Genomic DNA, 20,084 nt, shown 5'->3' with positions numbered 1-20,084 from the left:
AGCATGAAAAAAAAAGCAGAATTTTTCACCTTTCCTGTTTTGTTAATCGTGCCATGACGTCTTAGATTAATCTAGCAACCTGCTGTGAAAGTCCCAACACCAAAGTTAGGAACCACTGAACTACATTACAAAGTGTCTCTTCCTGTCTTGTAGTTCAGTCTACAATCAGGAAACTCCCAGGCTACAGTAGAATGTCATTTAAGAAGCATGTCAAGGTGCTGTGAGTATGCAGGCACTTGCTTCTTGCTTCAAGTTTCTTGCTTAGTTTCTACTTTCTGTCTTGTATGGGGCTGCCACAGGGCAATTCACTGCAAAGCCGCTCAATCTGAAACAAAGATACAATTCAGGCTGTTGAACACACTGTATTATGGATGTACGCTTATGAGCAAGTTACATAGTGTGTGTGTGTATATGTGTGTGCCTGTGAGTACGTGTGTGTGTACAGAAAGACAGGAGGGCATCAGATGAGTACAGACTGTTTCCACCTGCCAGGTGCCTGGTCTCTAATCCCCCCTCTCTGTCTGATTAAACACACACACACACACAAACACAACAAGGTCATCTCTCTGTCAACCATACAATAGCGCTGTGTACCCATCTGGCCGACATCCTAAATACTTCCTCTTTAGAAAGCAAATAAAAAAGGAGAAGAGAGCTAACACTTGGAGCCTTAGGAACAGGTCAGAAGTAAGTTCTCATTTAAAATGCTAAAATTAAGTTGTGTTTTACACAATTTTATGCATATTTCCTTGTTTGTGAGTCATGCTGCAGACGTGGTCTTGGTCACTCATGTCTTCCCTGTCTTGCTCCCTCCTGAAACGCTGATCTCACTTCAGTGACCCTGACCAACATGCCTCACACAATACCTTCTTTGTATGAAATCAAAAGCATCTCTTAAGAACAATGTTGTACGCCACTGCATTGCCAAAACCGGTTAAAATACCCCACCCCCATTTTCTTTTTTTACAATGATGAAACTTCTTTCTCTCTTTTTGCTTTTACTTTGGGAGTGGATAAGCTCCCCTTGTGGTGAGTCATATCACTTTGACAATATTTTATGCTGGGAGTACAGCGCTTTGATATCTGGAGGATAAGGGGGCTTTGTAGAGACAGTGACACCCATCCTCCTCCTCCATCTCCTCCCCCTCCTCTGCTTTTCCTTCCCCTGGGGAGGTTTGGCTTCTTCTGCCCCCTCTGACGGCTTTTATGTCTGACGAGATTCTGTGCTGTTGAGGTGAGGACGAGGTCAGATGACTTCAAACGCTGTGCTGAGGAACATCACAGTGTAAATGAATAAAGATTAATGCAATAATGTTTGTGTACACTTGAACAAATGCCTCAACTCTGTTTTTTTTTCTTGTATTTGTCATAAATCCTTGTGGATTTGATCCTGCTTGTAATACACTGACAGAAAATACTTCCACACCGTAACATGATATAGAATGATAGATTATAATATCATGTTTGCTGGAAGATGTGCTGTGCATTATTTACTGTATTTAGTGTCACAGTAGAGACCTGTATATATTCACCATAAATCCTGGATTCTGTGTGTGTGGTTTGATCTACATTATGATAGTGGAGGAATTCGGTGTGGTGCCATGCTGTCTGCGCCGTCTCCTCTTCCCACCTGTTGAGGCTGTGATTAGATACTGTCAACCCTCAGGCCACAGCTATCACATACAGGTAGAGCACAGTCAGGCTATAGCTTTCCCTTATGCTGTGGGATGGGAGAGAACTGGTGAACTCCAGAAACTGCAGACGGTGCTGAAAGTTTGTGTCACACTAATGAGCAATCTGTCAACAAGTGTGCGCTACAGGGAACTTGGAAAAAAAAGAAGAAACATTTGAAAAAAATTTAGATTATATGGCGGAAATCCTTGCATGAATCCCCCTGCCAACCACACACACACACACACACACACACACAAACACAAACACCATCCTCCATGTCAGAAAAATTACAAAATAATCCCCTTGTAACAGAAAATTTTCTTGATTTCAGTTCGCTACCTGTGATTTAAAGGAACAGTTCATCATACCTGGACTGCCCTCACAGCATATCTTTGTATTGTTTTGCATAACTTTTGGCAGCTATCAGATGAAAGGGTATGAATCCAACAATGTGATGCTGCAGGCAGACGCAATTAAAATGTCACCATTTAAAAAGGTTATCCACTTAAATAGACCACATGTGATTTAATTGCATATATTTAATAATCTATCTTTCACTACGAAATACCTTCTTTTCTGAGATGGTCTTCAGCATCATTTTTTCATATATAAAGTTAAAAGCTCAGACAGCCTCTAGTAGGGGACATTAAGTCATTATGTCCCTATTAAACTATTATTTTGACGGTCAAATATTGACCTTAAGGCTGAAATAAATTGCTTCATTGTTGCCCAGTGTCATATATGCTGGAATTTTCTTTTTCCAGCACTGCTTTGTGAATAGCATTATATTAATACCGGCACAGTTTTGTAACTTAACATTTGAAAAAAACTTAGTTGGGGTAGTTTGGCCTAATGACCTCCCGTGGCTACACTTGCCCAGCAGGAAGTCGGCTTGACATTAATTATCAGGCATTCTGCGAAGACACTTTCTCTCATATGCTGTTGTAAATAGTTGAATTGAATCGTGTTGTTCCCTTCTCTTCAGCATTGAAAAGCATGTAAACCGCTGTAGTTTGACCTTTTTTTTTTATTTTTTTTTATGTCAAATGGAAATTAAAATAATCCAGTAACCATCATCAAGCTAACTTCCTCTTGCCAGAAAATGTTTGCTGCGCCATTTTCGTCCCGTATTTGTTTACATCATCTTAAACACAGCAACACGTGTTTTGGACTGAGAGAAAACCTCGCTTTTATGCTTTTGTTTATAACTTATGTGGACAAATCCTCTGAAACCATAAAGAAAAAAATCAACCGGACGTCCTGAAGTGTTTTTCTCTATCAGCTGGAAAACGAGGTGAGTTACCTGATCTGCAGATATTTAATAATACTGTTAAAGTCATGTAAAGTAGATTTTATTCTCCACCGCTTTTAGAGCTCGCTCTCGGGTTTTAATTGCGGAATGGTTTAGTTTATCTTTTGGCTCTGTTGTTTGCAGAAAAAGCTCTCTGTCATGCAAACAGTTTGAGATTTACTTGTTCAGTCATGTTTCAACAAACATTTCGTTTTCTGACTGACTGTGCCTCTCCTAGTCCAGTATTTGTTTGTCCATAAACAGTAATCATTTTATCAGACTGGATCTAATCTAGTTTTTTAAGCTGTCAAATTAAGGGGTCAGTTCATTCACATTACAAACCACATATTTTCTTGTTATGTAGAAATATTGATGTGAGTATTTCTTCTTTAGAGAGTATTCTATTCACCTCCACTGGGTTGGGGTGGAGGCAGAAATCTCAATTATATCGCAAAAGCTTTGCACATAAATCATATGTGTTGCTACATACCACTGGGTTAAAGTGAGAAAATATATGTTTGTGTAATTTCAGCAAACTGACACTTTAAATAGAGCTGCTTTTTAGCCTAAAGGTACCACAAAGGAGCTATATATCATTGACCCTGCAGTCTCATATACAAGATGGTTCTTGGTTGTGCACTGAAGGGGCCCAGCTTGCAAGCAGGGAGTCTGACAAAGTAGGCTTGACCCTGGACTGAGGCTTGTTGTGGCACTGAGTCTCTGGAGGGATCGTCTGGAGGTTGGCTGCGCTCTGTCTGGGCTGTGCTGCTCTCTAATCACCCTGACACTGCTCTTACAGGGCTGACAGCTATGGCGCCACAGAGAGAGAAAGAGAGAGAGAGACAGAGAGAGAGACAGAGAGAGAGACAGAGAGAGAGATTGTACACGTGACAAGGTCCACCTTGGCTCTCCACTTGCTCCCTCTAAAGATAATCACCTTTTACTGATTTTTGTAGTGCACAAAGATCCCTGTTACTTTTCATCCTTTCTCATACTGCTTGTCAAAATATCTTAGGGCCACAGCAAACAGACATGTTGCCTATTACCTTCCCTGATCCACTTAATAATGCATAATGTACTCCAATGAAAGAAGTAGAACAGTGAAGCTGCTGCAGGCCTACGCTTGTGTGCCATAATCAATATTGAAACTTAATCGTAAGCACAATTTTTATCTATGCTGTTTCAAAATAATCTGGGCTATTATTGAGGTTAGGGGGTGGGGGGGTGTGTGTGTGCAGTGAAACATAAACCCAAACTCTGTGTGCAAGTAGTTGTGTGCAGCCAATGCTTCATTCCTTTACAGCTCGTATCAGTGAGCTGAGGCGTCACAGCCGGCGCCCTCTGCTACTTACCTAATTAGCTCTAGGATCCCCTGCATTATTAACAGACCCCCTAAATCATTCAGAGGGGCCCTAATATGTGTGTGTGTTTGTGTGTGTGTGTGTGTGTGCGAGAGAGGGAACACACAGAGGGGGTTCGGAGGATCACTGTGATAATGTCCCTCCCTATTCACGACATGTCAGACGTAATTATTCACCCTGGGAAGACACGGGTCCAGAACACTGGTAATGGCACTCTTCTAATCCCCTCCTCCATCTCCTCCTCTTCCTCCTCTCCCTGCCCCCCTCTCCCACCACTTTTATGACTGACAAGGTGCTAGATGGCTCAGACTCCCTCTATAGATAGACAAATAGTGGAGGACGGCCGGTATTGTTAGACAAGAATGTTCATGTTACAAAGGTCATGTGTTAATGTGGGAAGATCAGCGGGAATAGATGGATAATGTTTATTTTATTGTGTACGTGGATCTCATTAACGTGAGCATAACGTGTCATTTGAAGGCCTCGTTTGGTTATATTACATGTAATGTACTAATCGTTTTAGGGGAATATTACTGCGATAATAGTGTGAGTGTCATTTAGCTACTTTAACCACTACATGACTCACAGTTGTGGCTGTTGAGCAACAGAAGTGCTTGATGAAAAAACTAATTTGGGAAACAAAATGCAGCTGAATCATGTTCAGCAGAATGCGGTTGTTTTCTCTAGGTTTAGCAGCTGGAAGTGGTTTAGTCCTTTTGTCAGCAGAGTCAGCAAGACCCAAATGAAAAGTCAATATACATCACTTCCTCCCTCTCAGCCAATAGCTGCTGTGCAGGGGGGGGTGATATTGTTCTGTATGAGATAATATTTGGCTAGGCTGGTGACCAGGAGCTCTTGCCCTGGTAATTCCACATGCGTTTACTGGAATGTGACTGTTTCCTGAAGCTCTGCAGTAGCTCTGGTATGTGGGTTGAATTCCAAAATGTTGCTTTCTTCTTTGCGGCCTGGTGCACTCTCCCACATAGATTTTGTAGAGTATTATGGATGAGGTATGTGGAGCCCAGGAGAGGATGACCTTTAACAGCGCACAGAGCTCTGACATGTAATACAGGACAATGTTTGCTATTTTATTGGTATATATTTGTGAACAAACAAGATGCGTTGTAGCAGCGCTGACACATTCTTTTCATCCCACAGTGCTCTGTCAAAAATCTGACATTCAGTTCAATTCCGTCAATTTTGTAATTATATTAAATTGAAAGCAAGTGCACTGTCTGAAGTGGGCATTACTCTACTAACACAGACAATTCAGCAGAGAGATTATAACGAGGGATGTGAGAAAGACTGTGCCTCTTCCTCTGCAGCTTATCATGTACACAGCAGTGTTTGCAGGGCATATGGGTGATTAGATTGTGCAGGTGCATGCATTCTTGCAGTTTGAATACACATGCATTCCTCATAGTTTCTTTCAAACATGCAGCCACTTACCACTGATTTTATGGAATTTCTTTGACCAAATGTAGATTGGTATTTCTGTACTGAAGTTCCTTGTAACGTATCAGCGTGGGTGATTTATGGGTCTAGTGCTAATACATTAGAGCAATGAACATGCACAGCGTCATGGCAACAAAGAGTTTCAGTGATATTGGTGCTCGTCTTCGAATGGTCAAAATTCTCATAAATTGGTGAAGTATCGCTTGTTTAAATGGCAGAACAGTGTGTGCCATTTACTTTAATTGCTAGCAAATGTATGTATGAAGGGCTACAAGCTCTAAACAAACAAGCAGGCAACAGACAAGCAGTTACTGTTCCTCAGAAATGTTTCAGCATAACCCCATCTCGATTTTAAGATGGGTGTGATGCCAAGTAGATTACAGGCTTCTTACTACTGTCGCAGGATGGGGAAAAAAATTATGGTGAGAACTGTAATGGGGAAAAGAATTAGACAAGATAAAAGTCTCAAGATGGTGGGAGAGAGAGAGAAAGAGAGAGAGAGAGAGGGAGAAACACTCCTTTACATCGTTAATCTGGTCAGCCCCTCCCCCCTCTGTTTCAATTAAGAAAATTACTTTTTAGTTCAATTAACAATAATTCACGCTTAACTGAATAAAGTTTATTACACAATCAAGACGACAACAGAGCAAGTGAGAGGGACACACACTTACACTCACAAGTGCACACACACGCGCACACACACGCGCACACACTCACACACACACACACAGAGGGGCTCCTTGTTGCAGCGGGTGTCAAGGCCCCTGATCTGTTGACCCATGTGGGCTGTGCTGGTCGGTGGCTGGGGGGAAGCAGGATGCTGGTGAGGGCCTAATGCTGGAGGTCGGGGGCGGACAATATTGTTAAGTGATGTTAGGGAGAAGTATGTCATCACACTCTTAGATGGAGGGGCCTCTCTATCCTCTATCCTTGGCCTCAGGCAGCAGCTTGCATCACAGCGATTAGCTCCCAAACACAGACAATAACACGTCATATAATAATCGCCAGTGCCAGCACCCCTCACCACCACCACATAACATGGCAGGGACTCATTTCTGGAAGCTTCCTTTTTTTATGCAACTACGGATAAGCAGCCTGCCTATAAACGTTTAGAAAACCGAAATACTCGCAGCATATAAATTGTCCTATTTTGCATTTTTATACCAACAATAAGGTGTTCTTTGCTTCAGCCGTGGTTCATCCTCCTTTGTTCCATCCCTCCTCCTCTTCTCCCCTCTCTTCCCCTTCTCTCCTTCTTTCTGCCCCCCTCTGAAATGATTTACGCTGCTACAATTATTGGGTAATCTCCACTGTCATTACTCTTAACATCTGCTCTGTCACAATGCTAAGGGCTTTTGGCTGAGCTCGGCGACAGTTATTCTATGTGCTTACAGTCCTGTGATACAGACAGCCCCCCCCTTTATGTGATATCTGCATTAGAGAGATGAAATGGCTTTTATATGAGTAGGAGCAGTATGGTGGGGTTATTTGCTCTTGCTGGTGTATGTGAGTAAGAGAAAGGAGGATTTGAATGGAGAGGTGGTCTGATTTGTAGGCTTAGCTGACAGGTTTCTAGAGGTCAAAGGTCAGCAGATGAACTTGACTGAAGAGTCAAAAAGGATGTGGGAAAAGTGTTTAATATTAAATCCTACAGGGCAGGCAACTGATTTTACTTTTTTCCATTTGAAACTGACAGAACTTCCACCCACCATCTTGATTTCCTCTTATGCGTACAGCCGTTCTCTCATGTGTTTCTGTCTGTCTGTCTCTGAAAGAATAACAAGCAACCACCCAGCAGACAGGCAGTTAAGCAGGCTAACCTTTAGCGAGCAGGGAGAGGAACATTCAGAGATTTCCATCAGATTACCCTCTCCAGTTTCCATTGTGTGTATTGGCCCCCTCCGTGGTATTTCTCCCCCCCCCCCCCCTCCACGCAGCAAATTGGAACCATTTGGTATTCAGATAACAGCAAACAGCTCAGATCTGCTGGAACAATAAGCGGTTTCCAACCAATCGCCCACCTGGACTGAGCTGCACTAAGACGGTCTTGATAGTCGTCAGTTCTTTCACCACCTCTCAATTGCCAATGTGGATATCTTGTTTTTTTTTTTTTTTCCCAACCATTAACCTTTCTAAAGCATCACTTCTTTTTCCCTCTCTCTCTCTCCCTCACTGCTGAGTGACCTTCAGCTTCTTCATAAATCAGATATCACTCAGGAGTGCCACACAAGATGAATTCTTGTGGATGTCACAACCTGGCAAGTGTTACGACTTTCTGTCTGTAATAGTTCTCCATGCACTGAAGCGGTTGTCTGTGAGTGTACATTTACGTGTATACTTTCTATGCTTCATCCCACTGAGAGGAATCTAATGACATGGGCCCAATACTGTGTGATTGAGATGGATGACTTGTTTTATTATCTGTGTTTTGTATGTATGTGTATGTGTGCATATACTCCCCGAGTGCTGAGGCAACACATTGTGACCCTAGTTGTATTTGGCCACCAGAGGCCATGCTGGCAAAGACTGAAATGATGATTAAGGACACGGGGGCTGGATGGGAAAATGTGGATTAATGAAGCTCAGATAGAATTAATAGCCATGACATCCCACAACAGTGGAGCGGCTAAATGAGAATATGTCGTGGGTCCACCAGAGTCTCAACGCTTGTTTTGCTTTCAAGGTGATGGTAGGAGTGAAAAAGACAAAGTTGCATCTCGCAGCTGACTTCCCTTACCTGTCCTGTCGTGACAACAAAAAGAATAAAAGCTATGTTTCTCACAGGCAGAGAATTGCAGACAGTTCTGCAGCACGCAGTCGACTTTTCAGTGCCAGAGTGAGCACGCTGTGGAGGTTTGGCTGTCAGATGGGTGTAGTGTGTTTTTTAAAATCTCTAACTGTAATTTTTGCCTTACCATAAAGACAATGTATCATTACTTTCTTTTTATGATGTATTTATGAAAGCATTGGTTTAAATAGAGAAAAATGTTTGATTTAATAAGACGTGCAGAAAGGCAGAATCTTTGAAAAATTTGTGATCAGTTCATTGGTTGGATTTTTTGGTCACATCCACTGGTGAAGGAGAAGCCACCACAAATGATTTAGTGCTTTCACGAAGCTCAAGTGCCTGTTTCATGGGATCTTTAACCAGTTGTTCCATAACACTAATTATACCTTATTCATAGCTTTAAAAATAACAAGAACATAAAGAAGAACTTTCTCTATCCTTAACTATACAGTGAAGAGGTAGTATTGCACTTCCATTTCGATGGAGGACTCACAAGGGACATATTTAAAGAAAAGAATGGTCCAATTTGCTGCAGCAGAGGCTGAGATACCTAAACTTTGTGCTCTGTACAAGGTCCCGTAATGCAACTCAGCAGCTATGTCTGAACCCCAGCAAAGAATGATATCATCAGGTTATTCTGTTGGACTTTGTAAAACTCCCTCCAGAGCCACAAAAGATGTGATGCAACTAAAAAAAGTACGTCTAACCGTGACAAGGAAACTGAACTGTGTAAAATCAGTGGAGTGCCCCTTTGCACGTACTGTTAGTTGCCATGCATGGATATTGCAGAAATAAATAATTTTAAAAATGTCACCATGGTCAAAAAAATTTGTAGAAATGTTAAAATAAAATTCTGCCCACACCTGTGGTCCACATCTGTGATATTTGAGGGTTGATGGTGTCTTCAGCACCTGACGAATGAGAGTCAGCCACAAAACAAAACGTTTATTCATGACCTAATTTCCAGTTAGGTGGTTTTTGTAATCTTTTGATTTTAGTGATTTTTGTAATCAATCTTTGCTAATTGCTAATCACGCTAATGCACCATTGTGGTAGATAATAAAAAAACAAAACAAAACACTTATTTGGTGCAGACAAATCTGTAGCATTGAGATGTGCTACACAAATAGATACAGTATATGTGAAACTCTGCACAGGAATAATTTTCATACTCCTCATCTGCAACATGTTTGGCTCTCAGATGTTATTAGCAGCTGCTGCAAAAGGGTACAGATTCAACCCCCTGAAGTTTTACTTTGGCTGTTTGAAGATAACAGTTGCTGGACCAACTTGTTTTCTCTTTGATTTTACCACCTGGTTCGTTGTTCAGTTGGTGGTCTTTCACTTCTACCTCCTGCGGGCTACAAACATCCCGGCTTGTGCACACACATGTACACACACACACACCTGACAACTTATTAGCATGTTAAGTCGGGAACCGGAGAATGGTTTAGCTCCAGGTGGTGATCAGTCATTAATGTGTGATCAGTTCTGCAGGTAAATGTTTACCTAAGACTGGTTAGACATTATCGTAACCTGGAGGCTCGGGTCATTAATCCTTCACTGGAAGTATTTGTAACAGTTTGTAACTATTTGATGTCACTGAAGATCCATTTGTTTCTTTAAGAACTGGAAAAAGTGCAAACAAGTAAAGCAACAGTTAAGTTGTTAAAGGTAAACATAAAATAGCTTAATTTACATACTTAATAGTGTGTTGGAAAGAATTCAGAAAACCACGGCTGACATGACAGTGCACAGCATAGTTTGGCAGAACAGAGTGATATAGAGGAAACACAAAAGGGGGGAAAGTGGGTGGCAGTTCATGGAGTTCACTCCAGAGCGTCTCGTTTTCTGTGAAAACATGGGAATGTGTTTTTATTTCTTATGTAAAGTCAGAGGGGAGACCAGTGAGAGTGAGAGGGACGGGGATAGTCAAAGACAGATTGAAAGAATTACAGTTAAGATGTATGATAGTTTACTAACCTACTGTACTTTCCTCTGATACAGACGTTCCTTTCAAACCTGGATTGATCAGCTGCTCAGGCAAAAATACGGCGGGCCACTGACAGTTTGTTCTGCAGTAAAGGTGCATTTTAGTTCATTTTAAAATGCTGTGTGTGCACTTTTGGGGAAAACAAAACTCCTAATGATCTTGTCTCCCCTCCTCTCTTTAGCCCTATAAGGGCATTTGCTTGTCTTTCTTTTCAAGAGGGCTTGGACTCTTCTTGTTAAAGAATGATTCCCCCATTACACCACCTTGCTGCTCCCATCTTAAGTATCTAGAGCTGTGTTAATACAGACACTGGGCGGGGAGTAGTGGTGGTGGTGGTGGTGGGGGGGAACTCTGAGAATGAGTGTAACAAGAGAGAGCATACAAGACTGAGAGGGAAACTGAGATAGTGAGCATTGACAGGATTGAGCTCCCAGGTGGGGTGTCACCCTCAGGGGAGGCAACAGTTGCTGACAAAGCTGTGTATGTGTGTGTGTGTGTCACACGAGATGGTTTTGGCAGGTTGATTTCCTTGGGTTCTCTCTTCTTGAATGAAGATTATTTGGTTGTTGCTCATTAAAAGCCCCGTGTGTTGTAGGTGTAGTGTCTGGGATTTTTCTGGAATGTAGTTATGACAGTTTCACATATGGAAATGCCTAAGTGGAAATACTGTGTAAGTCAGATGCAAAAGTTCAAGTATGGAAATGAAATAATTTAACATAATACAATACCCTGTATACTTAAAGATAATATTTTTCTGTAAAATGATAGGATACAGTCTCTCTCTTAATAGTGAAAGTAATAATAGACATTTGCCACTTTGACTGGACTGTTTTTCTTTAACTGTAGCTTTAGTCACGCAGCAAGTGTTGTTGACTTTGTCGCTACCTTCCCATTGTGAAAGGGTGACCTTCCTCTTTCTCCCACTCTCTGTTCTGCTCAGCTCCGTACATCTGTGTCTGTTTACCAGCCTGCCTGTGTCTCCCTCAATCTGAACTGATGAGTGCAACTCACAGCTGCTCCTCTCTTGTTTCCCGCTGCTTGGGTTGTGTGTGTCTGTGTGTGTGTCTGTGTGTGTGGTGTCATTGTGCTCGGCGGTGACAGCACCATGCTCCCAAATCAAAGACGACTGGCTTGCTACCACAACACAGCTCTGATTGCAGAAACAAGTAAAGTTTAGATAAAAGGAGTAAACACGGGTTTTTGTGCTACTTTAATTCGCCTGTTGTCTTTACTTGTACCTATGTGGATACATCAAGTATGGACAGGTTTGTGCAAACGCACCACACTTCCACATCCACCTGTGTCACCTGAGCCTTTTGACCTGCATTCCTTTCTTTCCTCTCCTGCATGATTTATCTGTGTTGTGTCATTTCCTGCTCCATCTTGAACAAAATGACAAAAATCTTGTGGCTTTGGCAACAGTTGTGTGTTTTAATTAGACTTTAGTCTGGAGCTGTACACTCTCCACAGTGCGAAGATAAAGATGACAAAAAGACAGCAGTGTGACTTTTAGGGTGTATGGAGTGTTGGCAATTCATTTTCAGGTGTATTTGAGAGGGTAGATTCTCACTAGTGGTGAATAATGAAAACAGAATGTGTATAGTTTCAGGAAAGGCAGGGAGAGGTGAAGGAAGAGGAGGCTGAGGAATGAATATGTCTTCAGGCGAGTATGGGATACCAGTGAGAGCATGACATCATCAGGACAGGTGTTGTTTGCTGTTGTTGTCCTGGAGCTTGGGTGAAGGGGCCTTGAGGTTGTTTGACTGTCAGCCTGAACCTGTTGGACCTGTTTCAGGCCCTCAGGACCACTTCCCACCTCAGGTGGTGGGTGAAAGTGGGATGGTGGTGCCTTTGAGTTTGAAACATGGTAAATAAAGAATTTAGGGTCAGTCATACAGTAGAATCAAAACATGAATTTCCACTGTTGTTTTGCTCTTTTTTTCTTTATAATTTAGATTTTAGATTTTTTTTTTGTTTGTTTGTTTTAAATGTTAGACACTCTTGGTGTGTCATAAAAAGAGCTGAAAAAATTCAACAGAAAATTAGTCAAGTATTTTGATAATCTTTTAATTAATTTTGGAGCAAAATTACTGAACAATACTGTGTCAGTTATGATGATTTAGTGTTTATCCTTGTCTTATGTGGCAATAAACCTAACCTCTTTTAAGAAAAAAATCAGAATAATCGATAATGAAAATAATTTTCAGTTCCTTCGTCATAATTTTTGATTTGCTAAGAAACAGCAGGTTAGAATAAAAGGTTAAAATAAAATGAAAACATTGGGAAGATATGTAAATATATAAAATACGGCAAAGAGCAGAAAAATCACATTATAGGATATCATAGATGGATATCACAAATCTCAGGAGAACTTTCCATCATTGCAACCTGCCTGTTAGATGGTAAAAAGTTTGGTACACAAAGATTGTACACAGAGTGGTTTTTCTGTTTTGAATTGCAGAGTCAACGCTCCTGCGTAAACTCCACATTTGCCAATGTATGTACACATACATTTGCATTCCTACATACATTCAAACAGACTACGGGGGGAACTGCTGGCTTAGGTGGAAGTTTTCTAAGCCTCCTATAAATATTTCTGTGAAAACACTTTCTCCTTCAGGTAGAACTCGTCTCTGTGTCGTGTTGCCTGTCAGTGCTGGTGAAATGTTTCTTTGGTAATTCATTTGCAATTAGGAAATGTAAATCAGACAGGTGCTGCTGGCATCTATCAGAGTCTGTATTTGTTTTACCTAAGGCATCTCAGATCCTCCCTTTGTAAACCCGTGCACATGCACGTTTCCACATTTGAACACACGCACGCGCACAGACACGACAAGGTCACCTCCACGTATCACTTAGGGTCTCTCTACACAAGTCTGAGGAGACTTTAAAAGTGCTGTATGAAAAGAGAAGCAAACTTTTTATTCAGAAGAAGGAATACAGAGTCTGCCTTGTTTCTGACTGACATATGTTCACTGTGTGTGAGAGAAGAACTGGGATCAACACTCTCTGCACATAAGGAGAGGTACAGCTGCTAGATAGCATTGCTTAGTTTGTGTGTGTGAAGTGAGGGAAAGAGTGTCTGTGTGTGGGGGGGGGGGGGCACACGGGGATGCACACTTTCATGAGTGTGGTTGTGTAGTGGTGTGTGTGTGTGTGCAAGTAGAGGCGAGTGACTTCACACAGGCGTAGTAGTAATGAAGCGTGCCAGTGTGGAGAGAGTGGAAGTTGAGTGTCAAACTGGTGAAGAGGAAGGAGGAATCTGCAACATTTGGTTTCCAGTATGTCACATTTCCACCGCATTTTAATCACCTTTATTAATGCCAAATGCTGAGCATGAGAGATAAATCCTTGTTTGCAAAGACTGACCAATATGACAAATGTGCAATTTTAATATTTGGACGGTGGACAAGCAACTTTTAAAAGACATTTTTTAATATTCAGATGCCCTCCCACACGCGAAGGCACACGCCGACCACATTTACAAACACGCACACACACACATACACATACGCAGACAGTGTTTTATGCCACTGGCAACTGCCTTATTCCCACCAGCTGTCTGAATGCATAAAACCCAGGCTTGTTGTTAAGTCTGGGGCTTAAAAGCACTGCCAAAAAGAAAGCTGGGCAGGAATAACGACATTAATTCTGTGATTTGAGCCACTACTCAGACTCAGCATTTAAAAGTGCTTAAAACTAGCAGCTGGTGTCAACAAGGTAATAAAAGCAGGCACAAGGGATCACTCTGCCTGACTCGTGTTGGGCAGCAGCACGTCCATGTTAGTTTAAACGCTAGCGGTGCAGGCAGAGAGGAGACACTGGCACGGGTCACGGCCTGCCACACTGCCAGAGAAAGAGAGGGCAGTTAGGGTAATGCGAGATGGTAATTTGTAGTTTATCACCTCGTGTCATAGAAATATAACATACGATAGATTGATGCTGGCACGTCACGCCCTGTCTGTTTTGTTTCCTGTGTTGCGTTTCCAGGTCAAGCTGTTTCTCAAATGACTTGAGAGGGCTCTGCCAGTGACATCACTCTCACTGCAAAGCCTCCCTCCCTCCCCTCTCAGGTGAAAGGTATCATTTTGCCACAGCTCCTGCCAAGTCAGGAGTTGGAAAACTTTAATTTCCCTGGCTCCAGAGACAGTGCCAGAGCTTTGATGTCCATTACCCAAGCCTTGAAACAAGAGTCGACGTGGACTTGGAGTGAGTGAAGCACTCTGTGGCAACATTAGCTAACCCCAGAACCTCTGTATCATCTTTCTTACTGTCTCTAAGCCTCTTCATTACTTACTCCCTCCCTCTTTGCTCTCACTTTCTCTCCCGTGTTGTCTTTCCTTCCTAAGGAAGCATCCTTATCAGCAAGGTTGAGATTCCTGTTAAAAACTTTCCTGGTTGGACCTGGGCCACAAAGTGCATTATGATCCCCCTTCAACTCCGCTAGCCATTAACTTGTCCTTCATGATGTGGCAGCTCCTTGTAAACGCCTCAGCACTTCAGCACTCAAGCTCCTCTGCTCTTAAATCCACACGCCACAGTCTGTAAAATATCTTGACTGTCCTCACCACTTTGCTCTGTTGCACATCCCTTGTAAAGTGGAAACTCAGCCTGTGAGTCAGCTTGGGTATTTGCACATCCTAATCACAGAGAATGTGACAGAAATGTGACTAACATTAACATTACAACTGCCAATAAGGCAATGGTGTTTAAGCTGGGGGTCAGATTAATCTGAGAGGATCAAAAAATTCTGTTGTGCAAAATTACAGTTTATTTTTTCTGACTTAAATTGGAATTTTACTTTTTCTTATGAAATTACCTTCACCTCGACAAGATCCTTCAAATGAAAAATCACTTTTTGTTAAAAGTAGACAGTTCTTCATTTTAAAGGGTCACAATCCAAAAGGGTTTGGAACCACTGTTAAATGTTGGTGTGGTATTCTTTTCGGTATTTTATTCACATATGACATTTTACTTTATGGTAGTGATGTATTGTAAAATCCACACTGAGCTGTCAGTCAAAGTGGAGGACAAGTGCAAGGTGTCCTGAAGGTTAATGGCTTAGGAAACGCTGAGCGATTTAAACACCATATGGATAGGCTCATCATCTGCAAGCTGTTCAAGGTTGAACCCATCCAGAACACTGTAGGATTGAGATAATAGCCTTCTTCGCCCAACTGTTGTTAAGCTACCAATCTCTCATCGGCTGCAGAGGAACTGATAGGCGTTAGGACCGGAGACCATGAGCAACTTTCTCCCTCTTGTTCCTGTCTCTCTCCGCTCAATCTTTGACTCATTTTCTCTCATTCGTCAGTCTGTCAGGTACACAATACAGAGGTGTTGATGACACATCCTTCTGTCTTTCTTCCTTTCACACCACCAGTTTCTTCTCGTTCTTTTTTCCCTTTTCCTCATCACTTCTATTTCTCTTCTCTCCCTTTTACTCCTTAGCCGTACACATCCATTGGAGAGTGGCGCGCCCTCAGAGCCATCTGTTTCCAGGCAGCCTGTGAGCGTTGCTGAAATATGTAGGGCCTAATTAATTCAACCAAATTGTTTTAGAATAGATTAATACAATAATGGCAGCGCATGAAAGGTTATTTCAAGTACACCACTCAGCTAATCTCATCAAAGGGTAGATTTCACTGCTCTGCACTCTGTGAACACCCACTGCCATATAGACCCTCATATACAGGAAGCCAGTCTGCATGTACTGGGAAGCCTCACAGTGTGGGTGCTGATTTTGCCATCAAAATGCAGAGGCAATTATTAGAGAGAAGACTGATTTATACTGTAGATTATGAAATGAAAACCACATGCAAGTGTAATGCAAAGGCAGGGCCTTCACAGAATTCATGGTATTGGCAAACATGTACTGCAGACCTGACCTTACTGTGTGCTAAAATTGCACGAGAATACACATTTAATTCCCTATTTTTGAAGTGGCATGATGGTGCTGCAGTAGAGTAGAGATGGTACAGCACCTAAACTTTAAGGAAAGCCTTAAATTTTTTTATGAAATCCTGCATTAAAATCAGTTCCGGCATCAATCCAGTCACAGTGTCCTAGCAACAGAAAGGAGGATCATAATGCAAAATATGAACCCATCTCATGTGAATGACATATTTTGGTATTAAAATGAACTTCCCCGCCACCACGGATGTTAATTTTACTGTTTATGATACTAATTATGATGACTGTGGTCTAGACAAGCCTTTTTTTTCCTGTACATAATTTGTTGTATCATGGCATTTAAGGTCAAATTGGCTCATTCTCAGTATTTGTAGAGCCTTGGGGTCAAAGCTGGTTTTTGAACAGTAACCTTTTTATTTTTAGATGGCTTCACTAATCCTGCCAAGCTTCCAGCTCATACATTTTAGAAGATGGATCTGTGATTGTTTTTTCTTTGATGGTTGTTTAGCAGAACAGCTGGTGATGCTTTAAATCCTGTGACCTCCAGAAGCAAAACAATAGTCACTCACTTGAAAGCACTTTATAAATGAGACGAATGTAAACTCATTATAAAGGGTGTCATTTTAAAGTACTTGGTGTCTATATTAGGAAAAACAGCGTTTCCTTGATGTATTATTATATTTTGTTGTTTGTGATTGTGTATTGATCCCTGAAGGAGAAATGTGACCTTCTGGGTGAGAAATGTCTCCCCTTTTGTTAAACAGCACACTCGGCTTCTCTTGTGTTCTCTGAAACTCTGTTTTATTTGGGGGGGGGGGGGGGGGGGGGGGGGTTGTTTCAGTAGAGAAAATCAGTAATATTTTGAAGTTAGTTTTGTGTCTTGTGCCGGAATGAACTGATTGCCTGTGCATGGTGTGTCTTGCCCTCTGCAACGAATGCTGGTATAGGCTCCCTGTTGGCACTTAATGTGAATTGATCACCTAGAGGAAATATATGAATTTCACCATCGGGCCAGCGACAATTTTTAAGAGCAAGTGTCACATTTTTTAAACAGCGGGTATCTCATTTTCGAATGGAACTCTTCATAAGCTATTCCTATGAGACAGAAAGGCTGTGCCATCAGTCACCTGGACTAACCTCTGTAGGGAATGATACAGACAAGCAGAAGTCGCAGGGTTGTTGTTCATCAAGATTAATACCAGCCCGCTGTCCTCCCCGGAGAGGTAAACTAACAGATTCCCTACTTGACTTCTAGAGCCGGCTCCTATAGACGGCTCTGGTTCATTAACACGAATATTATGGCTGAACTACTTGCAATTAGGAATGTGTTTAAGACATAAGAGCCATGCACATAGAAATACACACACACTTACACCGGTGTGTGCTCATGTCTTGGTACACGCTCACCCTTACCCTTACACCTACACCTATACACATACACACACACACAGTCGCACAGAGTCGGGTGCATTTTTTTTTTAAGAGGAGGAATATGATAATGAACCTGGCTTGATAGAGTAATTAACTGGGCTAAATGGAAATCCCACGAGGTTCAGTGATAGTTAGCAGATGTTCTCTGAAATACATTAAAGACCAAACGTCTTGTGAAGGGGGAAAAAGAGAGAGAGAGAGAGAGAGAGTAAAAGAGGGAGGATATTGCCACTGTAGATAAAGTGTGGGGTTTTGCAAATAAGGACAGGAATGAGGTCTGGATTTCTGTGGTGGGAGTCTTTTATTTGGAAACAGTGTCTCTGTGGGGGGCATGGATCAGCTGATCAGAGTCATGTGGCTTACAGGAGTAGCAGAGCCATTAAACAAGAACAACCTCAAGCAAGCTTTGTTTTAAATGGAGAGCTTTTACGACCAGGAGAAATTTCTAGCGACGCGGTTAGTTAAATTTGTTTTTGATTATGTCGGAGAAGCAGCGTGTTTAGAGTGAGGAACAAGCTAATAAATGTGACCCAATAAATCTGGCACTGGAAGTGTTTCTGATTTAATAAAGCCTGTAACGTATCAACATGCTGCTCTGTTAGAGTAACTGTTCCCAGTGACACTGATGTTTAAAAAAAAAAAAAGATGTGGTGGAATCAATAGTTGTCCTTTACAGCTTCCGTGTAACCACTGTTTCACATCAGTGTGGCCTTATACACCATATACAGTACACACGACAACAACATCATAATGTTCATGTATCAGTTCTCCAGTTAGAATAAATGGCTGGTTTGCTATCGCTCACAGGCTCAGTCTGTAGCTTGGTTGTTGCCTTGTGTACAGCAATATCAGTGGCACCACCAGAGGCAGTGGAGTCGTACTCCACTGCTAGCTAGCTTGCTAAGTCACACTGAGAAGAGCCATCTGCTTCCCTGTCTGAACTTTAGAACAAAGACGCCAGGCTGTCAAAGTTTCCCTCAAACAGAGAAATGCACCCTGACTCAATCGCAAGCAGACGCACACAGGCAGATCGCCATGAACGCATATACATGCACATACGCACACACACACACACACACTCCTCCCACATAATGCACACTCATTTTGGACTTGTTTCCTTCTGTTCTGGAGTCTAATGGACTTTCCCATTCTTAGTTCAGTGGCTCATCTGAGCGAGCGGATGTAATTTTGGATATTTCCTCTTTTTGCAAACTCAGAAATAGTTCCCTGGAAAAAAAAAACAAACTAAATGAGGCATGTGGTAAAAAAACATGTGCATGTGTTTGTGCTTGTGGAGAGGAACACCTGTTAATATTGAGTTTATTACCGAATTTATTCCAGTCAGTCCATGTGGTCAGTAGGTGTAAAGCAGCTGCAGGAAGTGTAATAATGACTTCCTGTTTACTCCGCCTCCTCCCACCCACTCACCAGTTACAGCCGGCCATGTGGTCCTGCATGGACCAGCTCCATCACTAATGGACTGGCACTGGACACAGACCTATGGCAGACAATTCATCCACATATGCACACCTTCCCAAGTTGTGCCCTAAATCTGATCTGTCTCACACTCACTCACATAATCTGATATGATATTCATTCAGTGTAGGTGACACCCCAGATAGTGTGGGTGAGCTTGAACTTCCAGTGACCTCACACCTTAATGTATTGATCAATCAGAGAGTTCCATTAACACCGCCCCTGCCTTCGTCTAATCTAATCGTTGTTTTCTCTTTCCGACTCCTGCAGGCACAGCCACACAATCACACACGAGTGAAGAGCAGAAAAACCTGGAAAACCTTTTAGCCAGCTTTATTTTGACATACATAATATGCTCCAGAGGAGTACACTTGAGTCCTCGGCCAAGCTAATCTGTTTACATTAAGTGTGAAGAACGCCTGAGCACGAACCCTTCTGCCCTAACATCAGAGGACAGCTGATATCAAACTGTAACACTTGGCCTGTTTCTGTTTCTCACACAGTGAAACATGGTGAATTACTAGCTGAGATGGTAACTGTCCGTAACCTGACATGAAGAAATATTGCTGACACTTTGACATTTTGCTATCTGTAACACCTAAGATGAAAACCAGAAGCCTGTAAGTTACAGTTGTGGTCATATCTATCGTAAACAGTGCAGTGTTAAGCGTCACTGTCGATAAAACATAACAGTTCTGCGTG

This window comes from Toxotes jaculatrix, chromosome 17, assembly GCF_017976425.1.
Source record: "Toxotes jaculatrix isolate fToxJac2 chromosome 17, fToxJac2.pri, whole genome shotgun sequence".
Classification (NCBI taxonomy): domain Eukaryota; kingdom Metazoa; phylum Chordata; class Actinopteri; family Toxotidae; genus Toxotes; species Toxotes jaculatrix.
This window is presented reverse-complemented; position numbering follows the sequence as displayed.